This window comes from Eretmochelys imbricata, chromosome 2, assembly GCF_965152235.1.
Source record: "Eretmochelys imbricata isolate rEreImb1 chromosome 2, rEreImb1.hap1, whole genome shotgun sequence".
Classification (NCBI taxonomy): Eukaryota; Metazoa; Chordata; order Testudines; family Cheloniidae; genus Eretmochelys; species Eretmochelys imbricata.
This window is the reverse complement of record NC_135573.1, coordinates 233,884,823-233,906,435: the sequence shown is the minus strand read 5'-3', so window position 1 is coordinate 233,906,435 and position 21,613 is coordinate 233,884,823.

Sequence of the window (21,613 nt, the reverse complement as noted above, 5' to 3'; positions counted from 1 at the left end):
TAGCATAGAGTAGTCATCATTTTTTTTCTTCCCACTCTTTTTGCATTTGGCTATTTGGAATCAATTTAATATAATTGTAGAAGTTCATTGATAGACTCCCTACCTTTAAAATTATGAACCTCCTACTGACATTATACACATAGTCTGTTGTGTTCTTAAGATACCATTTAACCTGAAGTCTCTACACTGCCTTTATTAAGGTATAATACAATAAACATTACAGATTAAGGCAGATTCAACATCTCACCTCAAAGAATGCTAAAGATGTTTTCATAGATATTAAGGTCAGAAGGGACCATTGTGATCATCTAGTCTGACCTCCTGCACAACGCAGGCCACAGAATTTCACCCACCCACTCCTGCGAAAAACCTCTCACCTATGTCTGAGCTATTGAAATCCTCAAATCGTGGTTTAAAGACATCAAGGAGCAGAGAATCCTCCAGCAAGTGAGCCAAGCCCCATACTACAGAGGAAGGCAAAAAACCTCCAGGGCCTCTTCCAATCTGCCCTGGAGGAAAATTCCTTCCCGACCCCAAATATGGCAATCAGCTGAACCCTGAGCATATGGGCAAGATTCACCAGCCAGATACCCAGGAAAGAATTCTCTGTAGTAACTCAGATCCCACCCCATCTAACATCGTTCAATTTCTTGACCTTAAATTACTAATACATCAAATCTCCACTAGATGCCAATATACTACAGTAGGATATGTTATTTTGTATCTTCACTAAACTATTACCTCAGATTGTTTAACTTACCTCACCAGAATTTGGGTTGCAAAACCCAAAATACATAGTTAGTTTAAAAGAAAGTTATGTCTCTACAACTTAAGAAATGTTAATCTAAACCTGAAAAAAGTGTACAAACAGCTCCTCCTAGAGTGCAAAAGTAGGAACAATTATTCAATGCATTAAAGGACTGAGCATATAAATTTTGATTTTTTTCAAAAGAGGAAATGAAATGATCACCAGGAAATATACTAATACAGCAAGGCATTTTTCAGAATACAAAACTAGATAGTCCAACAAAACTGAGAGACTAGGAGTTGATCAGTTCAGTATTACTTTGTATTTGAAGTGGAGATCTCCTTTGAAACAGTGACTATGAAGACATAGTATCTTCTTATTCTTATGCAACCAGTCATATCAGTAAACTTCAGTGACAAAATAAGTTTTTACTGATTCTCACAACTATTAGCACTGCACTGCTAACAGCCATGAGAGCGAGAGCTACATTTGATACTTTCTTGCGCCTCATCATCAGAGCTGATCAAGTTCCAATCACTTATTCTTATGTAACGCCATTGGCTTCAGTTGGTTTGCACAGGTATTGCAAAGGGCATAATATTAAGTGACTGGGATTATTACATAGATGTCAATGAGTACATAATCAGTAATAAAGATTCTGCAGGTGAAATTATATAAGTAACAAAGCAAAAACCCAGCTTGACTCTCAGATCATAGATTGAGTTTGCAGGGCTGGATGTCATAAACACACATTTTTATTTCTAACCTGAGCAAAATTTCAAATGGAAAGCATTCAGACACAGTAAGCATGAAACCCTACAATGTCATTTTTTAATCAATTTTCAGAGCAGAAAAACACTTTAAGGATATATATTTAGAAGGCATTTGAATCAAGTCACTCAAAGTCCTAAGGCGGGGGGGGAATTCAAATTATTCCATAGTAAATTATGTTCAGCGTGACACACAGTTACCAAATTATCCTTTGATGACGGTTCTGTTCTACAAGAACAAGGGAGACAGAGAAAAAGTGTACTTGTCCCAAAGCTTACATCTGAACTATAAAACAAAATCTGTTTTCAGGAGGAAAGGTATAGTGAAGCGAGAAAGGTCCTCAATGAATCTCAAGCTATTGAGGAGGTAGTGTTTCTATCTGTCTGTCACACACACAAAATATCAAGGTGAAAGACCACTTATGCAACCAGGTGGAAACAACCTCTGCAAGAGTTTAACAGTGAGGCTCAGGAACAGAAGTCCCATACACGTTTAGAAAATGCATTTTCTTTTTAATAAACAATCTTGAAGTCCCCCACAGCTATGCAGAGAAAATTATAACAGCCCTACTGGAAGGTGCAGGAGAGGATCTCATTTAAATTAACTTCCTATCTTTCAGCCAGCTCTGCAACTGTGAGCAATTATTTGAGAGTGATTATTTCTGAAGGATACCAACAGGAGGAGACATCATTGATGGAAGTCTAACCTTTCAGCCAAATAGGTTGACCTGCCATGGATGGTTCTCTACAACTCTTGGAATCGCTGAAGGATTGGCTTCTACTCTCAGGGCTTGTCCATACTTGATGCACTGCTTCAGCTGTACAGCTGTAGAGCTTCCGTGTAAACACTACCTATGCCAATGGAAGAACCACTTCTGTCAACCTAACTCTGTCTACACTGGAAGTTAGACTAGATTAACTGTGTCACTCAGGGAGTATGAGATTTTCACTCCCCTGAGTGACGTAGCTGGGTCAACCTCACTTTTTCATATAGACCAGGTTTCAGTGTTTTGGCCAATGCAGTATAATGGCCCAAGCAATTAGCCTTCTACATGCCTTATGAAACAATTCCACAACCTACCAGACATCTCACCATTTAAAAGTTCTTCCTCATTTCCCATCCACAACATAATTTTCTTTTCTTTCATTTCATTTACTCCTCATTGTAATGCAGAGATCAAACAGGGAAGGGAGGAAGGGAGAAGCTGCCACAAAAGAAGGGAAAAGAGCAGAGACAAACACCTATGTCAAGGAAGCATAGGAGACAGTTAGTAGTCACCAACAAAGAAGAAAGGAGAACTGAAGGGAGCTATCCAGGGAGAAGAGAAAGGGAAAAGGAAGGACAGCAGCCAACAAGATAGGAAGAAAGTGAAAGCAGAAGCATCAGCAGGAAATGGGATGTTGTGAGTGTAACACAGGTAGCATTTTACAATCCCTCCCGGATCCTGGATAGAAGCTACTGCTCAAATTAAGATAAAATAGTAATTCCAAATAGCAAGGGCTAAATATGAGTATGGAAGTAGTATATCAAAGCTTACATAGACTCAGGTGTATAAACCTGAGTCACTAGTGTAACACTGATGACAGAACAAGATGCTGTAAACTAAATGTTAGTACAAACAAATGCACATGATAGGTATTGTTTTTCCCACACCATGAACCACAAAGATGTAGAATAGCATGCAGAAAAGGCTCAGACACAGAGGGAAACAGAAGGGCAAAACTCAAGTATATGGAGTTTTTGTAATTAAAAATGAGTTATAAGTAAATAAAAAAGGACATCACAGATTCATATTCTGATACAAACAGAAAAAGATTCTGAGAATTTGATTCAAAGCCCAAGTAGATTCTATAGCACTCCATATAATTTTCCTAACGTTTAATTACAGCTTTCAGTAATCATATACATTAGGACTATTTCTTAACTTGAAAAAGCATATACAGTATTATGTAAGAATAAATAACTGAACATTTGACTTTTTCCTAGGATTTAAAAAAAAAAAACCACAATACCATGTAGTCTTGTACTTTTTACGCCATATAGCACATCACTTCACATTTGCATCATCATTTAGTAAATATTGCCCTAATAAATTAATAAAAATTCTCTCATAGTTGAGGCTGCACAGAAACAAAGCTGACTACCAACTCCATAGGAGCAGATTTGATAACTACTTTGTCTGTGTTTTAGAATTACTCTCAGAGCCATGTCAGAGGGTGTTTTATTATTACTTTATTGCTCACAGCCAAAGAGGTCAGTTGTAGTATTGAACTAAGAGGTCATTTACTTTATTAAAAATAATCAGTTTTAAAGACAGATAACACACAGAATGCAACCAAAGTATTTGACAGAGTCCCTTTAACATAATTACTTTTCCAGAGGCCATTTTATGCATTGTCTAGAGATCAAGTATTTAAATTTCATTTTTTAAAGAATTAACTGCATTAAGTGTTCGCAGTTCAGTGAGTAACTCACCTTTCCCCTCTGCAATACGACTCTGAAAGGGAAGCTATATGAAAACAGTTTGGGTAGCATCAGTCTCACTCCTTGTGAAAGAAAAAATAATCCTAAACTAAGCCCAGTTGCAATAAATTGCAGTTGTTGTGCCTTGTGCAGATGCAAAATGCCATCCATATTCTACCCTGAAGGTGACTGAACTTTAGTGGCTGGATAGGCTTATTTGCAATAAATATCTTTCAGAGGGTGAAAGTCACTACATAAATGTCTTAACACCCGGCTAGTATTAAAATAGTTTATATTTTACCTGGCTCCACTACAGGCCACTGAAAACACCTGACAAAATCACCTCTCTTGTCAGTCTGACCATATCACCCTACTCACCTGCTGCCCACTGTGCCAAGTATCAAGTTCAAACTCATCTTTGCTTTAAAAACTTTATATCAAGCAGCTCCCACTTACTGCTCTGACAAGGTACTCTGATCCTCCCTATGCTGGCAATGATGCCAGCCTTGTTTTCGCTTTCCTCTCCTGCTCTTCATACATATCCATGGTGCCTCTTATGCTAGGAATGCCCTTCCAAAAATCTATTAACCAATCCTCCCGTTACATCTTATTACAATTACTCCTAAAAAAAGCTCACAGTAGAATTACTTATTAAAAATAAATAGTCACACTTTAATTAAACAACAGCAGCATTTGAACCTCCAGGGCATATGCCTTCATAAACTGAGTAACAATACAATCTTATTTGTGTAACCTATGTCCTTCTTCCCCAGCCCCCATCATGTGGTGTAGTAGAGCCTTGCATATCTGTTAAGTTCATAATTTAAGGCCAGATTCGGCCACCCTTACCCCTGACGAGTAATACCTTACCTGTGCAAACAGTCCCTTTGCTTTCAATTTTGTAAAATATTCACTCAATGAACGGGTAGCAGAATCTGTCCCTTGGAAAAAGCTCTGGAGACACAAAAGCTGGAGCTCCCTATGTACAGGAGAGAGAAGGAGGCGGCCGCTGACAGGGCATTTTCCATGGGCCCTTTGTCTTTGGAATTCATGCACCACAGTGGTCCAAAATAACCCAAATCTGTTTATCTTCAGGGCACACTGCAAAATTCAGCTTTTTCAGCTGGCATCTGGGGAGGGCTCAGGTGGCCAGCTTTGGGAAACGTGAGGGTAGAGAGATTTTTATTGTATTTAAAGTATCTTTTTGCTGCCTAATAGCTGTACACATGTGGGAGCGCTCCTGTTTTGGTATTGCACGACCAGGTAGAAATCAGATATTGTCCAGATGATTCCTAATGTTAGCTGACACACTGAGCAGGGCATATACAGCATCGGTGACTTCAGGGAAGGGGAGCAGGACACAGTACAGCATGTTAATGGATTCAATCTCCCAGTTTCAACAGCAAAGCTGATGGAAACCAAAGAGGGTACAGAAGAGGACATACAATTACAGGCAGTCAAGAAAGCAATACTGGAGAGCACCCAGAAGACAAATGCTACGTACCAGTAGGAACAGAACCATATTTTCAACTTAAAGATGAGCTGAGTGTACAGGATGGAATCATATTTCAAGGACAGAGAGCTGCTGTCTCCACCTTGTTACATAGGGATGTCATGTAAAAAATACATGCTTCACACCTGGGCATTGACAACTGTCTTATATGAGCTCAAGTTGTGTTTACTGTCCAGGAATAAACACATGACTCCATTGCTTAATAGAAGGTGCAGAGGGCAAGGGGGGGAGGTCACCTGCTGGTCATGTGATAACTGCCAGCAGAAAGAGACTTTTTTTACCACATGAGCTGCCCACCCATCCACAGGGAAAGGTAGGAGCAAACTTATTTTCCTTTCATGGAAAGCAGTGCTTGGTTACAGTGGACTACTATTCAAATTTTTGAGAGGTTCATGCCCTAATTCAGGGTTGGGCAAACTATGGCCCATGGGCCGCATCTGTTCCATCAGACCATTTAATATGGCCCTCAGCTCCTCCCAGGGAGCAGGGTCAGGGGGTTGCCCTGCTCTGGTGCTCCAGCTGGGGAGCAGGGTCGGGGGCTTGCCCTGCTCCACGTGGCTCCCATGAAGCAGCCGGCATGACCCCTCTCTAGGGTGAACAGATGTCCCAATTTTATAGGGACAGTCCCAATATTTGGGGCTTTGTTTTATACAGGTGCCAATTACCCCCCACCCCCTTCCCGATTTTTCACCCTTGCTATCTGGCCACCCTACCCTCCTCCAGCTCGACCCCCCTCTGGCTCCTACGTAGTACGCGGAGGTGTGGCCAGGCGGCTCTGCGTGCTGCCCTGTCTGCAGGCGGCACCCCCGCAGCCAGGACCAGCTCTAGGCACCAGCAAAGCAAGCATGTGCTTGGGGCAGCACAATTCCAGGGGCAGCATTCTGGCCATCCCCCCCCCTTTTTTTTTTTGGGTGGCAAAAACCTAGAGCTGGCCCTGCCCACAGCTCCCTTTGGCCGCGGTTCCCAGCCAATGGGAGCTGCAGGGGTGGTGCCTGCGGATGGGGCAGCACACAGAGCTGCCGGGCTGCGCCTCAGAGCTGGAGGGAGGACATGCTTCCGGGAGCTGCTTGCGGTAAGCACCGCCCGGAACCTGCACCCCTGAGCCTCCCCCTGCAACCTAATCCCCTGCCACAGCCCTGATCTCCCTCCCGCCCACCCTCTGAACCCCTTGATCCGAGCCGAAAGCCCCTCTCTTGTACCCCTGATCCCCAGCCCTACCCCAGAGCCTGCACCCCCAGCCAGAGCCCTCACACCCCTACCCCAAACCCGCCTCCCACCCTCTGAACCCCTCAGTACCAGCCTGGAGCCCCCTCTTATTAAACTGGTATTAATATAAAGTAATCTCATTGCCACAACTTCTCAGACCTTAAGTTGAGAAGTTGTGGCAATGGGACTACTTAACCAATGAGATGCTAATCAATGTGAGAAAAGGTGTTTGTGAGTGGGCTCATTAGTTCTAGCATACTAAGAGACATGAAAACGCATCACAAAGCTACCCATGTGAGACTGGTTCTTCTAGAGCAGAGGTGGGCAAACTCCGGCCTGCGGGCCACATCTGGCCCACGGGACCATCCTGCCTGGCCCTTGAACTCCTGGCTGGGGAGGCGAGCCCCCGTCCCCTCCCCCTTTGTACCCTGAGTGGCATGGTAAGAGGGCGGCAGTGGCGCACGGGGGGGTTGGGTAGGGAGTCCCTGGGGGCAGTCAGGGGACAGGGAGCAGTTGGATGGGGAGGAGGTTCTGGGGCGATCAGGAAACGGGGGGGGTTGGATAGGGTATGGGAGTCCCAGGGGGCCTGATGGTGGGGGAGGTGGATAGGGGCCGGAGGGCAGTCAGGGGACAGCAGGGGTTGGATAGGAGGTAGGGGCACGGTTTGGGGTAGGGCGGTCAAGGTACCAGGAGCAGGGGGATTGGATGGGTCAGGGGTTCTGAGGGAGGCAGTCAGGGGGCGGGAAGTGGGAGGGGGCGGAGAAGGGCTGGGGGCCAGGCTGTTTGGGGGGCACAGCCTTCTCCACTCAGCCCTCCATACTGTTTCACACCCCGATGTGGCCCTCGGGCCAAAAAGTTTGCCCACCCCTGTTCTAGAGCTTAGAAATCGGAAGTTCTTAATGCATTATGGTAAAAAAGGATGGACTGATAACACTGGAGTCCTCTATTTAGCAACAGAACAAGAACAACATAGGCCATGGTAATATAAGAGTGCCCCAACTCTAACCTAAACCACCACATTAGGCCCAAAATGGCAGTGCAATCTCCATGCCCATTTAAATCTGTGATGTCTACTGAGAATTCCAGCAGGGATGTCAAATATGGCAATTTTTTTATAATGTGGACACATGTCCACTAGAAACTGGACTGAGACCAATAGTTCATTTTTCAGACCTCTAACTAGTTTTTTTCTGATAATGGTCTTCAGTCACTTCAGTCATGGAGTGAATTTAAATTAGTGCCCTAAAAGAAAATAATATCATTTCCTCACTATCAATCTCATCAAGACATCTAATTCTCCTCAGAGCACTATATATTTTAAAGTATAGATATCTCTATACCTCAGTCCGTTGCTAACAACACTAGGTCTTGTATTTCTTAGGAAAGATGCTAAGGAAATTGGACTCCTGATCCTCATCTTAACTATTACTGCCATATCTGCTATACACTGGACCCTTGCTAGAACGCGTGTCTATATACCGCGAATTCGGACATAACGCGGTGGCGGCCCTGGATCCCCAATTTAAGTACTGTACAGTACAATTTTTTTTTTTTTGAGTATAGACGCGATAAATCGACTGCTGAGCGCTCTCCTGTCAACTCTAGTACTCCACCAGAACGAGGAGCGCAAGCACAGTCGATGGGAGACCGTCAGCTATTCACATAGCTGAAGTTGCGTATCTTAGATTGACCCCCCCACAGTAGTGTAGACAAGCTCTAAGGCCTAGAACACCATACAAATGTAATGTAATAAAAATTTACAGGTACAGTATTTATCCTTAGGAAGATGTCAAAAATGTCGGGCAAAAGGAAGACTTACTCAGTGCAGAAGAAGTTGGACGCTATCGAACGACTTAGAAATGGCAAAACCCAGGCAAAGATTAGCCGCAATATTGGTATTAACGAGTCCACCTTTCCTGGGTGGCTAAAGAATGCTGACAAGCTCGGAAATCATATTCATAACCTGAATGAAGAGCATCGCCTTCAAAGAAAATGAGCCCGTTTAGCGAATGATGCCCATCTTGATTCTGCGGTGTACACATGGTTTGTGCAAGAACAGCAGAAAGGCATTCCGATCTCTGATCCACTTATAGCCATGCAAATGGAAAAATTCGACTGGGAACTTAATGGCAAATTCAACAATTTTAAGGCGAGTTCGCGTTGGCTATGGCGATTTCAGAAAACACACGGAATCTCTCAGATAGCAGTTTCGGAAGAAAAACGCTCAACTGACACCAACGCCAAGCAATCGTACCCTGCGAAGCTGAGGGAAATTTTACAGGCAGAGGGTTACTCGGAGGAACAGGTTTACAATGCAGACGAAACAGGAATTTATTATAAAATGTTGCCCGATAAAACACTGGCTATCAAAGGAGATGACATAAGAAAGGAGGATATAAACAGGCAAAAGATTGCCTTGCTTTATTGTTGTGTGTGAATGCAACAGACAAGCATTGTGTATTGGAAAGTCTTGCATGCCTTGATGCTTTCATCACGTAAATGTGAATTGCCTGCCGTTTTTGTACAAGAACAACAAAAATTCCTGGATGACAAGAGAGATTTTTGAACAATGGTTCTTCACTAATTTGTCCCTTCTGTGCGAAAGCATTTGCAGGCAAAACACTCAGAAGAAAAGGTTGTTCTTTTGCTAGACAACCGTCCAGCACATCCTCCGGCCAAAAGACTCAGAACCCGTGATGGTAAAATACAGGTTGAATCCTTACCTAAAAACACGACTTCCAAAATCCAACCACTTGATCAAGTGTTATTGCCATTTTTAAGCGGCACTATCAACGGAACTTGGTACAACAAATGATACAAAGCGAGTTGTCTCTCACCGATTTTCTGAAGACTATAAAAGACTTCTTTTACATTGGCGGCATTTATTACGCGCTGAAACAATAAACCACTGTTGGATGGTGGGACTGAGAGAGTCATTTGGCCACCCGCTCCTGGAAGAAAATGAAGAAAGCAGATCACAGTCTGACTAGGAATTCGACTTGGAGGGATTTACAGAGGAGGAAGTTGGAAGAACAGACATGGAGTGGATGCAGGAGCTGTGCCAGCAACTGTCCAGGCTTGGGGTAACTGTTCTGCTACAAAATGTCGAGTCCTGGACAAGAGGCGATGATGAAGCAGAAGAATTTTGTCCCGTTGCTGAAAGTCTAACGGATGACCACATTCTTCAGGCAGTACGACCAAACAACATTCCAGAAGCATTGGCCTTCGCAGTGGAAGAAGAAGAGGAAGATGAAGTGGACATCATTCCAACGTCAACTGCGACCGTAGCCGGCTTAGAGACTGCTTTGAGATGGTTTGAGATGCAAGACATTGAGCCTATAGAAGTTATGCAGCTACATAGTCTTCTGCAGTTTGCTAAGCGGAAGTGGCACAGCAGCAAGAAGCAAAAGCAACTCGCCAACTTTAAGAAAAACTAGACTAGTTTATTGTAATGTTTACTTTAAATCTCTACTAAAGCAACACTTTTTTCTCGTTTATTGTTTCCTTCAAGTAGGAGTTTATTTTCTAAGGTTTTCTATACTTTACTGATGTGACATTTACTGTATACAGTAATATCATTTTAACGCGGTCCCTGCTGTAACGCGGTACTTGGCATGGATCCCAAATCCCACATTCTAGCAAGGGTCCAGTATATATGATTTAGACTAATACTCACAGAGGAAGCCAGGTTATAGTTTTCAACAATTTACTTTTAGAATCTGGGCACTGTTCCAAAGTAATTCCCCCATTTAATATTTAATTCTTTTTTGAACATGACCTGCCCTTTAATTTTAGGAAAAACCATTTGAGTTTGTCATTCAGGTATATAAAAGTCATTTTGCTTCACAATTACCTCTCAACATTATCAGATGTGTCTTAGGGATAATTATGTTTTATGGTTATAGAAGTTAGCATCACGAGAATGCAAAAGTATTTTAAGGATAAAGTAGAGAACATATAATATACCAGAAGACACCTCTCTAAAACCAATGAAGTAAAAGAAGTCCATTCTATAAATCAAAGAAATAACTTGTCATAGAAATTATTAATCTTATAACAAATTAATGTATTAGTAAATGTACATCCAGGAAAGAACGTGTAGTGTTTCTTTATGCCAACAGACTATTTCTTGTTACATAGATTCATTTTTAAGAGCACCCCTAGATACTCACTTTCATCAATCAGACAGTAAACTCTGGAATAAAAGACCTGGATTCTGTTGAAATGGATTGCACAGCTGAATTTTGGTTTGTAACTACACAAATTAAAGTTTAGAGTTTGGTCATCCATATTATATGTATTGGCGACTTAGTGGGACACTGTGCTGAATTGAGCCCTGATTCAAGAGGGCACAACTGGCTTTACTGAAAACATGTTCATGAATATCATAGCTAAATTTAGCCCACAAGGAGTGGTGTGTACTTAATGGGTTACTAAAATCCCTGATCTAAGAAAACAGAACATTCCTTACATCATCGGCCAACTGATTACAAGAGAAAAGAAGGGAAAATACTGAAGAATATGCTGACATTTTATACATACATATATACATACTATCAGAGGGTGTCTCTTACGATGTGCCACCACATGACTAGTATGTGTGAAAGAAGAAAGTGTAGCTGTGTTTTGGTATATGTGCTGGAAACCAGAGGAATCTCTTAGCTACCCCTGCCAGTAAGAATTAAATTGCTGCTCAGAAAACGCAGTAAGAACATAAGAATAGCCATACTGGGTCAAACGAATGGTCCCTCTATCCCAGTATCCTGTCTTCCAATCTGGCCACTGCCAGATGCTTCAGAGCAAGTGAACAGAACAGAATAATTTTCTAGTGATCCATCCTCTGTTGTCCAGTCCCAATTTCTAGCAATCAGAGTTTTAAGGACACCCAGAGCCTGGGTTGCATGCATGACCACCTTGGCTAATGGCTCATGCCATCTTCCATTAATTTATCTAATTATTTTATGAACCCGGTTATATTTTTGGCATTCACAACATCCCTTGGCAATAAGTTGCACAGGCTGGCCATGTGTTGTGTGAAGAATTACTTCCTTATCTTTAAAAAAAGAAAAGGAGTACTTGTGGCACCTTAGAGACTAACCAATTTATTTGAGCATGAGCTTTCGTGAGCTACAGCTCACTTCATCAGATGCATACCGTGGAAACTGCAGCAGACTTTATATATACACAGAGAATATGAAACAATACCTCCTCCCACCCCGCTGCAGGACAGTGGGGTGGGAGGAGATATTGTTTCATATTCTCTGTGTATATATAAAGTCTGCTGCAGTTTCCACGGTATGCATCTGATGAAGTGAGCTGTAGCTCACGAAAGCTCATGCTCAAATAAATTGGTTAGTCTCTAAGGTGCCACAAGTACTCCTTTTCTTTTTGCGAATACAGACTAACATGGCTGTTACTCTGAAACCTTTCCTTATCTTTGTTTTAAACCTATTACCTTTTAATTCCATTGGGTGACCCCTGCTTTGTGTGTTATGTGATGCAGTAAATAATACTTTTTATTCACTTTCTCCACTCCACTCATAATTTTATAGATAGGTCTATCATATCACCCCTTAGTCATTTCTTTTCAAAGAACAGTCCAAGTCTTTTTAATCTCTCCTTATATAGAAGTTATTCGATACCCCTATTCATTTTTGTTGCCCATCTCTGTACCCTTTTCAACAATAATGTATCTTTTGAGATAGAGTGATCAGAACTACATGCAGTATTCAAGGTATGAGTGTACCATGGATTTATATAGTGGCATCATGATATTTTCTGTTTCATTATCTATCCTTTTCCTAATGGATCATAGCAGTCTGTTAGCATTTTTGACTGCCACTACTCACTGGGCAGATGTTTTCAGAGAACCGTTCACAAAGACCCCAAGATCTCTTTCTTGAGTGGTAATACCTAATTTAGACTCCATCATTTTGTATGCATAGATGGGATTATGTTTTCCAATGTACATTACTTTGCATTTATCAACATAGAATTTCATCTGCCTTTTTATTGCCCTGTCTCTTAGTTTTGTGAGATCCCTTTGTAACGCTGCTGGCAGCTTGGGACCTATCTTGAGTGATTTAGTATTGTTTGCAAACCTTACCACCTCACTGTTTACCCCTTTCTCCAGATCATTTATGAATATGTTGAACAAAACAGTTCCCAGTACAGACCCTAGAGGAACCCCACTATTTACCTCCCTCCATTGTGAAAGCTGACTGTTTATTCTTACCTTTTGTTTCCTATCTTTTAACCAGTTACTGATTCATGCGAGGAGCATCCCCCTTATCACATGACTTCTTATTTTGCCTAAGAGCCTTTGGTGAGAGACTTTGTCAAAGTTTTCTGAAATTCCACATACACTATGTCCATTGGATCACCCTTGTCCACGTGTTTCTTGAGCCCCTCAAAAAATCTAATATATTGGTGAGGCTTGATTTCTCTTCACAAAAAGCCATGTTGACTCTTCCCCAACAAACTGCGTTCATCTAGGTGTCTGATAAATCTGTTCTTTACTATAGTTTCAATAAATTTGCCTGGTACTGAAGTTAAGCTTACCAGCCTGTAATTGCAAGGATCGCCTCTGGAGCCTTTTTTAAAAATCTGCACCATGTTAGCTATCCTCTGTTATCTGGTACAGAGGCTGATTTAAGCAATAGGTTTCATACCAGAGTTAGTAGTTCTGGAATTTCCAAGAACTCTTGTGTGAACACCATCTGGTCCCTAAGGCTACGATTTTGTTATGGAGGCTGTGCAAGTCACAGAATCTGTGACTTCTGGAGACCTCTGACAGTTCAGCCCATGCACCTGTGAGCTGCAGGGTCCCCCACCCATGATGGCTTGAAACTGCAGAGTACCCGCCCACCTGGCAGGGTGGGGTGTGCCCTGCAGCTCCTGGCCATAGGGTGGAGTGTGCCCCACAGCTCTCAGCCACTGCGGGTCGGGAGGAAGGTGCGTGTCCCACAGCTCAAAGCCAGGGCCACCTGCAGGCAATGTGGGGACCCTGCAGCTCCCCAGTTTATCATGCATATTTTTTAGTAAAAGTCAGATAGGTCACGGGCTTCCATGAATTTTTCTTTATTACCAGTGACCTGTCTGTGACTTTAATGAAAAGTATGCATGACAAAATCTCTTAGCCTTACTTATTACTGTTCCAAAACTTCCTCTATTGACATATCAATCTGCATAGTTCCTCAGATTTTTCAGCTAAAAAGAATGGGTTAGATGTGGGAATCTCCCTCACATCCTCTGCAGTGCAGACCAACACAAAGAATTCATGTAGCTACTTCACAATGGCCATGTCTTCTTTAGCACCTCGATTGTTCAGAGGCCCCACTCATTGTTTGGCAGTCTTCCTGCTTCTGATAAACTTAAAAAAAATGTTTGCTGTTAGTTTGTGTCTTTTTCTAGTTGCTCTTCAAATTCTTTTTTGGTCTATCTAATTATACTTTTACACTTGACTTGCCAGAATTTATGCTCCTTTCTATATTCCTCAGTAGCCCTTTAAAAATTGGAAGTCTTTTTGTCTTTAATGGCCTCTTTTACTCTGTTATTTAACCATGGTGGTGTTTTTTTGCTCCTCTGTTTTTCTTTTTTTTAATTTTGGGTATACTTTTAATTTGAGGCTCTATTATGGTGATTTTTAAAAGTTTCCATGAGGCTTAGAGGCATTTCATTCTTGTGACTGTTCCTTTTAATTTCCATTTAACTAGCTTCCTCGTTTTTGTGTAGTTCCCCTTTTTGAAGTTAAATACTACTGTAGTGGGTTTCCTTGCAATTTTGCTTACTGCAAGGATGTTTAAATTTAATTACGTTATGGTCACTATTACTAAGCAATTCAGGTATATTCACCTCTTGGACCAGATCCTGTGCTCCAACTAGGACTAAATCAAGAATTGCCTCCCTCCTTATGGGTTCCAAGACTAGCTCTTCCAAGAAGCAGAAATTGATGGTGCCTAGAATTTTATGCCCGCATCCCGTCCTGAGGTGACAAGAATTCAGTCAATATGAACTCAGTCAACCATCTTAGTATTTAGATTTCTAGCATTTGTATACAAGGACATATAAAATTTTTCAGTATTTAGTTGTCTGCCTGCATGTGATGTAATTGAACGGAACTCTTTTTCATTTGACTGTTTCTCTCCAGTTCCTACATGTACTTTATCAACTTCTATCCTCTCCTCTTTACTGAGATATAGAGTATTCTCTTAATAAATCTTCTCCTAAGGCATGTGTCTGTGTGAATTGTGTGCTCCTCCGCACCTATGGCTCCCTACCCCCCAGCCCTTAGTCTAAAAACTTTTCTACAACCTTTTTAAGTTTACATGCCAATCTGGTTCTGTTTTGGTTTAGGTGAAGACCATTCTTCCTGTAGATGCTCCTCCTTTCCCAAAAGGTTCCCCAGTTCCTAATAAACCTAAATCCCTCCACCGAACACCATTACCTCATCCACACATTGAGACCCTGCTGTTCTGCCTGTCCAACTGGCCCTGTGTGTAGAACTGGAAGCATTTCAAAGAATGCTACCATGGAGGTCCTGGACTTTAAGCTCTTTCCTAGCAGCCTAAATTTGGCCTCCAGGACCTCTGCTACCTTCCCTTATGTCATTGGTACCTACATGTACCACAATCACTGGCTCCTCCTCAGCACTGCACATGAGTCTATCTAGATGTCTCAAGAGGGCCGCAACCTTCTCACCCAACAGACAAATTCACCTCTGGTTCTCCCAGTCATCACAAACCCAGCAATATATATTTCTAATATTCAAATCCCCCATTACTATTACCTGTCTCTTCCTAACAACTAGGAATCCCTGCCACAGAGGGGTATTGTCAGTGCAAGAAGATACGACATCATCTGGAATAAAGAAAAGGAGTACTTGTGGCACCTTAGAGACTAACCAATTTATTTGAGCATAAGCTTTCGTGAGCGACAGCTCACTTCATCAGATGCATACTGTGGAAAAAACAGAAGATGTTTTTATACACACAGACCATGAAAAATGGGTGTTTATCACTACAAAAGGTTTTCTTCCCCCCCCACAAAACCACTCTCCTGTTGGTAATAGCTTATCTAAAGTGATCACTCTCCTTACAACGTGTATGATAATCAAGGCGGGCCATTTCCAGCACAAATCCAGGGTTTAACAAGAACGTCTGAGGAATAGTGGGGGGGTGGGGGGGGAAGAGAGAAAACCTTTTGTAGTGATAAACACCCGTTTTTTCATGGTCTGTGTGTATAAAAACATCTTCTGTATTTTCCACAGTATGCATCCGATGAAGTGAGCTGTAGCTCACGAAAGCTTATGCTCAAATAAATTGGTTAGTCTCTAAAGTGCCACAAGTACTCCTTTTCTTTTTGCGATTACAGACTAACATGGCTGTTACTCTGAAACCTATCATCTGGAATGAGGGTCCCAATTATGGGATCATTTTCCTCTGCTCCAGTTTGATAGTCTCCTTCCCTGAGACTTTCATCCTCCTTATCAGCACAGAGGCTGTCAGACTGGAGGAGGGACTGTTTTACTGTGTCCCAGAAAGTCTTGTCTATGTACCTCCTGGTAAGGGGTAAAAGTAAGTCGAGTGACTTACTGGTATGCTGAGGCCAGCTCTGGCCCCTGGAAGGGGTGGGGCTGAGGGGGGTCACAGCCAGCCCCAGCCCACCCTGTAAGGTAAGTGCCCCCGCCTTCTCTTCTTCCCCCGCCCAACCGGGGTAGCAGCAGCAGCATCTCGGGGCTCCGGGGGTTATTTAAAGGGCCCGGGACTCCCCTGCTTCTACTGCCCCGGTCCTTTAATTAGCCACCGGAGCCTTTGGGGAGCGGCAGGGCTCCAGCGGCTATTTAAAGGACTGGGGCAGCAGAGGCAGCTGGAGCCCCAGCCCTTTAAATAGCCCCTGGAGCCCCCGCTACCCCAGGGCTCTGGGGGCTATTTAAAAGGGCCTCTGGCTCCCCCGCTTCTACCACCCTGGTCCTTTAAATAGCCCCCAAAGCCCTGCAGTAGTGGCAGCAGGGCTCCAGCGGCTATTTAAAGGGCCGGGGCAGTAGAAGCAGGGGAGCCCCGGGCCCTTTAAATAGCCACCGGAGCCCCACAGCTGCTACCCCAGGGCTCCAGCAGCGGGGCTCTGGAGGCAATCTAAAGGGCCTGGGGCTCCAGCCACTGCTGGGAGCCCCAGGCCCTTCAAACTGCCCCCTGGGGAAGCCGGTTTGTCCCAGTACGGCACACCGGCTCTTGCCTGTACGCCGTACCGGGGCATACCGGCTTCCTTTCACCTTTGCTCCTGGTCTCCCTTAGCTCCTCCAGTTCAGGCACTCTGGTCTCAAGAGCCCATACTCGGTCTCTGAGAACAAGGAGTTGCTTGCACCAAATGCATATATATATGCCACCTGCCCGCAAGGCAGATAGTCAGAAATGTGGCTTTCAGTGCAATAAATTTGCTAGCGCCCACTCTGCTGCTGGAATTTTGCCTGCATTTTTCTTTTACTCTTGCATTGTTTTTGGTTGTTTGTTCATTCTGGGGGGGGTGGGGGAGGGTTCTTTGGAAGGGGGGTGGTATTGGCCTAAATTTAGAGAATGGTTTATTAGGTGTATCTGGCTCTCATGATCCCTCTCTCAACTCCCTCACAAAACTCCCCTGTTTGCTAGCTCCTGGTTGCTTATGAGCTGGCTTTTTAAACCCCTGTTCTCCTTGAGTTAACCCTGCCCCTTAATCAAGGTATCCTAAAGGGATTAGGGATCAAAGGACGGCATTCTAGAGCAGGGGTGGGCAAACTTTTTGACCCGAGGGCCACATCTGGGTGGGGAAATTACATGCAGGGCTGGGACAGGTGATTGGGTTGCGGGAGGGAGTGCAGGAAGGGGCTCAGGGAAGGGGCTTGGGGTGCAGGAGGGGTGCGGTGGGGGCTCAAGGCTGGAGGGATACAGGGTATAGCAGGTTGCTCAGAGTAGGGGGTTGGGGTGCAGCAGGGGGTTGGGGTGTGGGGTACAGGAGGAGTTCGGGGTGTGGGGTCCGGCATGGCAGCAGCATCCACCGGGGCCACGGAAGGCTGCGGTTCCCTGTTCCCAGCCGATGGGAACTTCGGGGGAGGTACCCACAGGCAAGAGCAGCGCACGGAGCTCTCTGCCCCCTCTCCCCAAGGGGCCACAGGGATGTGGTGCAGGCCACTTCCTGGAGCAGCACGGGGCCTGCGGCATCACGGGGGTGGCACGCACACGCACACCCCCCCCACCAAACTAATAGACAAACTTATCCCAAGGGTCATGTAGTCACCCCTCCTTCACTTGGAGAATTGCCTTGCAAAACTCCCCTCTTTGTTTCTCCTGTTCTCTAGCTCCGCTGGTTGCTTATGAGCTGGCTTTTTAAACCTCTGTTCATCCTGAGTTAACCCCACCCCTCATCAAGGGATCCTAAAGGGATTAGGGATCAAAGGATGGCATCCTTCAGCCTCATTAGGAAGCTCTCAGCCTTGCCTAGCAGGCCACTAGGCTCACAACATAGGTCCCCAAATGGACCACCTATAAACTTCAATCAAGCAGGCACACAGCAAGCAAGCAATCACACATCCTAATTTTTTTTTAAAGGAGAAAACAACTCTGCTATAATGATTTTTTCTCTAGGAGGAAAATAAACCCTTACAGGAGTTAATCAGGATCACCCAATGTTCCCAGAATTGCACAACATTTTCCTTGTCCTTCACTTACAGTAACTTCCCAAAACAACTTCCAGTAAAAGCAATTTTGTTTTAATTTCTCATCCCCCTCAAACCCCAGATCAGCAGGCCTTTCTTCAGCATGAACTGAGAAGTGCTTTATATATTAACCGTATTGGAATAAGCTTTTGGTCATGCCATAAATATTAGAACATATTTGATTAAAATTTTGAAATGAAAACAAACATCAGAACAATATAAGAAAACAGTTAGTTTAGTAGACCAGAACTACATTTGGTATTTTTCAGGAAGCAGGATTACAAAACTGACATACTGTGTATAAAGAAAGATTTTTCATAATGCTTTACAATAAATTACAGTAGATGAACAGTTTATTCTAATCAGATTCCCAAATCAGGAGTATCCCCTCAGTATCTGAGATCCTTACTAGATGTTACTCCTGGGGGAATTCTGCGCCATGGCACAATGCAGAATTTGCAGAAAATTAGTTTGCAGAAAATCTGTGCAGAATTTCCTTTTTCTCTTGTAGAAATGGACTGCAGAGCCGATGGTCGCCACTAGGGGCTGCTGGACCCAGCAGAGCCCAGCTCTCCATCTCTCAAGTAGAAGGCACTGACAGGGAGAGGGGTATGGAGCTGGAGGGTTCCAGGCACATGCAGTCCCGGCATGCCCTGAAGGAAGCAGGAAATTCCATACAAGCCCAGAACCCAGCATCAGACTGATTCTCCCTCTGGAACCCTGGGCTCTAGGGGCAAAGGGGTATGGGTGTCTGGGCTCTGGGGGTGAAGGGGTGCAAGTGTCTAGGCTGGGGGTGGTCCCATGACTGGGTTCTGGGGGAGAGGAGGTGCAAGTGTCTGAGCCAGGAGGGCCCATAGCTGGACTCTGGGGGAAGGAATTGTGACTGTCTGGGCTGGGGGGTGCCCTGCAGCTGGGTTTTGGGAGGAGGGGTGTAGGTATCTGGCCCCCCAGCTAGGCTCTGGGGGAGAGCAGACAGACAAACAAGAACTGGGTTGTCATAGGGGGTTAAATCTCTAGTCCTGGGGGAATCTTTTTTGTTGTCTGTATTGTTACAGACAAAGTTACTGACAGGTATTTTGAAATAAATTACCAAAATAATTGAAAAGGAGTACTTCTTGAAACTGGCATGATTATATAGTGTTATTTTGACAAATAAAATATGCAGAGTTTTAAAATATTGTGTACAGAATTCCCCCAGGAGTATAGATGTAATCAACGTTGTAAATCTAAAATAAATTGCACTGGACAGTTTCTGCCAGCATGCTTACTGCTATGAACAGGGAGGAAAAAAGCACTTCAAAAGAGACAATTTATTCCCATTACACAGTTTTGTCATGAAAATAAGTGTCTTAATTCACTGAAAATTAAAGAGGGATGATCTCCAATACATCATTTCACATTTTTAAGATGCATAAATACAGCTTTTATAACAGGCTCATGTAGCTCACAGCTTTTATAGCATACTGCCAACTTCAAACATTCAAAAACCATGAGATTTTTAGAAAATAAATGTCAGGGGTTTTTTTTTGTTTTGTTTTGTTTTTTTTGCTTGCAGTGTTTGAGCTTTAGGGTTCATGTTTTCAAGCTTTTCTTCAAAACCATGAAGGCTAGAGAGTGACTAGTTTTTAAATCAAAGCTGAGATCCTTACATAATCACAGGACTCCAGAAGCTGGGGCTTTAGAAAAAACTCAAAATATTATAAGACGAATCATAAAATCATGACAATTGGCAACATTAGCATGCAGGGACACTCTAGACTCCTTTTCACTCCATCTCCACCCCACCACCAGCATTGGAGGGGTCTGCCTCCTCCTCTACATCAATTGCAAAGGGGTCTACTATTGCCCCCAGAAGCAGCAAGATAATAGCAACTGCACTTTACTTTGCTATCCAGAAGCCTCAAAGAACAGGTCAGCTCCTCGTACAATAGCAAACCTCTGCACATACTCCATTCCACTAAGCCTTTTGTTCTCTTACCTTTGCTACAGCTAAGTTAAGGACGACGGGGAAAGGGTGACAAACTGACTCTCTTGGAATGTAGCATTTATCCCCAGTCAGCAATTGTAGCATGAAAATTCACCATAAGCAGAGTGATACTCCAAGTTCCAATCCCTTCTCTCCATCAGACAGAGGGGGAACTGAATCCACATCTCCTAATACCCAGGTAAAGTGCCCTAACTACTAAGCTAAAGCTTATAAGGGGAGGTAGTGGGTCCTCCTCGAGTCATTTTGTAAATCCTTTGCTTGCTTTTGTAAAAGAGCCTAAAATTCAAAATCAATTTTTCATTTCCTTTCATTTGTCACCAATGACTTTTGACTTGGTGAACTCAACACGAATAGTTTCAGTTGACCTGAAACTGCATTTTGGGGCAAATAATGCATTTGTCTGAAAAACTTCTCCGAGACACACACCACACTAAAATTAGCATGGGAGAGTGGTGAATCTGGGCTTTCATCTAATGTGCTTTTCTTCAATTTAAAAAAAAAAAAAAAGTGAGAACAAGAATTTTCATGACACAAGGTAGATGAGGTAATACATTTTACCTCACCCACCTTGTGTCTCATGGCTATAACACTGCAAACAAGAACTTTCATATATTTTAGCTATAAATTTTACTACTAACAGGGCACTTAAGGTGATTTTTTGAACTTCAGTATTAATTTAATTATCTGGGTAAACAGGGATAAAAAAACCCAAACAGAATGAAGGTTCAGTATTTGGTATGGTCAGTCCAGAACCTCAGATTCATTGCCAAAGCCTTATTTCTTACAAGTCTTACTCTTACAAGTAGTGCTACTCTATCACACATCAAAATCTGAAAATATTGCTACAATATTTTGTGTATGTAAAAAACAATATACTTACCTTCCAGAAGGGTACAAAGTGTTGCTTCCCCACGCACATGCTGGCCAGCACTAAGTTAACACCTGAATAATTTGCCTAGAAATGCATTTCCCTGCATGCACACTGATTGCTCTTGGAGAAGCTTTGGAATGTGACGTGTTGCCCAGTAATGCACTTTAAGTAAAATGAAAGAAGTTGCAGGTAATATTCTGATTGCCAGCTAGTGTGAAATTTAAAATATACAAAATATACTGCTTCCTTCATTTTCTAGTTTTACAATAAAATAATGGAAATTACTGTTAGCCATTTTATTAAAGTACAAAACTGTTTAGTCCTATAAATTCTTTAAAAATACATTTACACATTGTTCTTTTACGGTT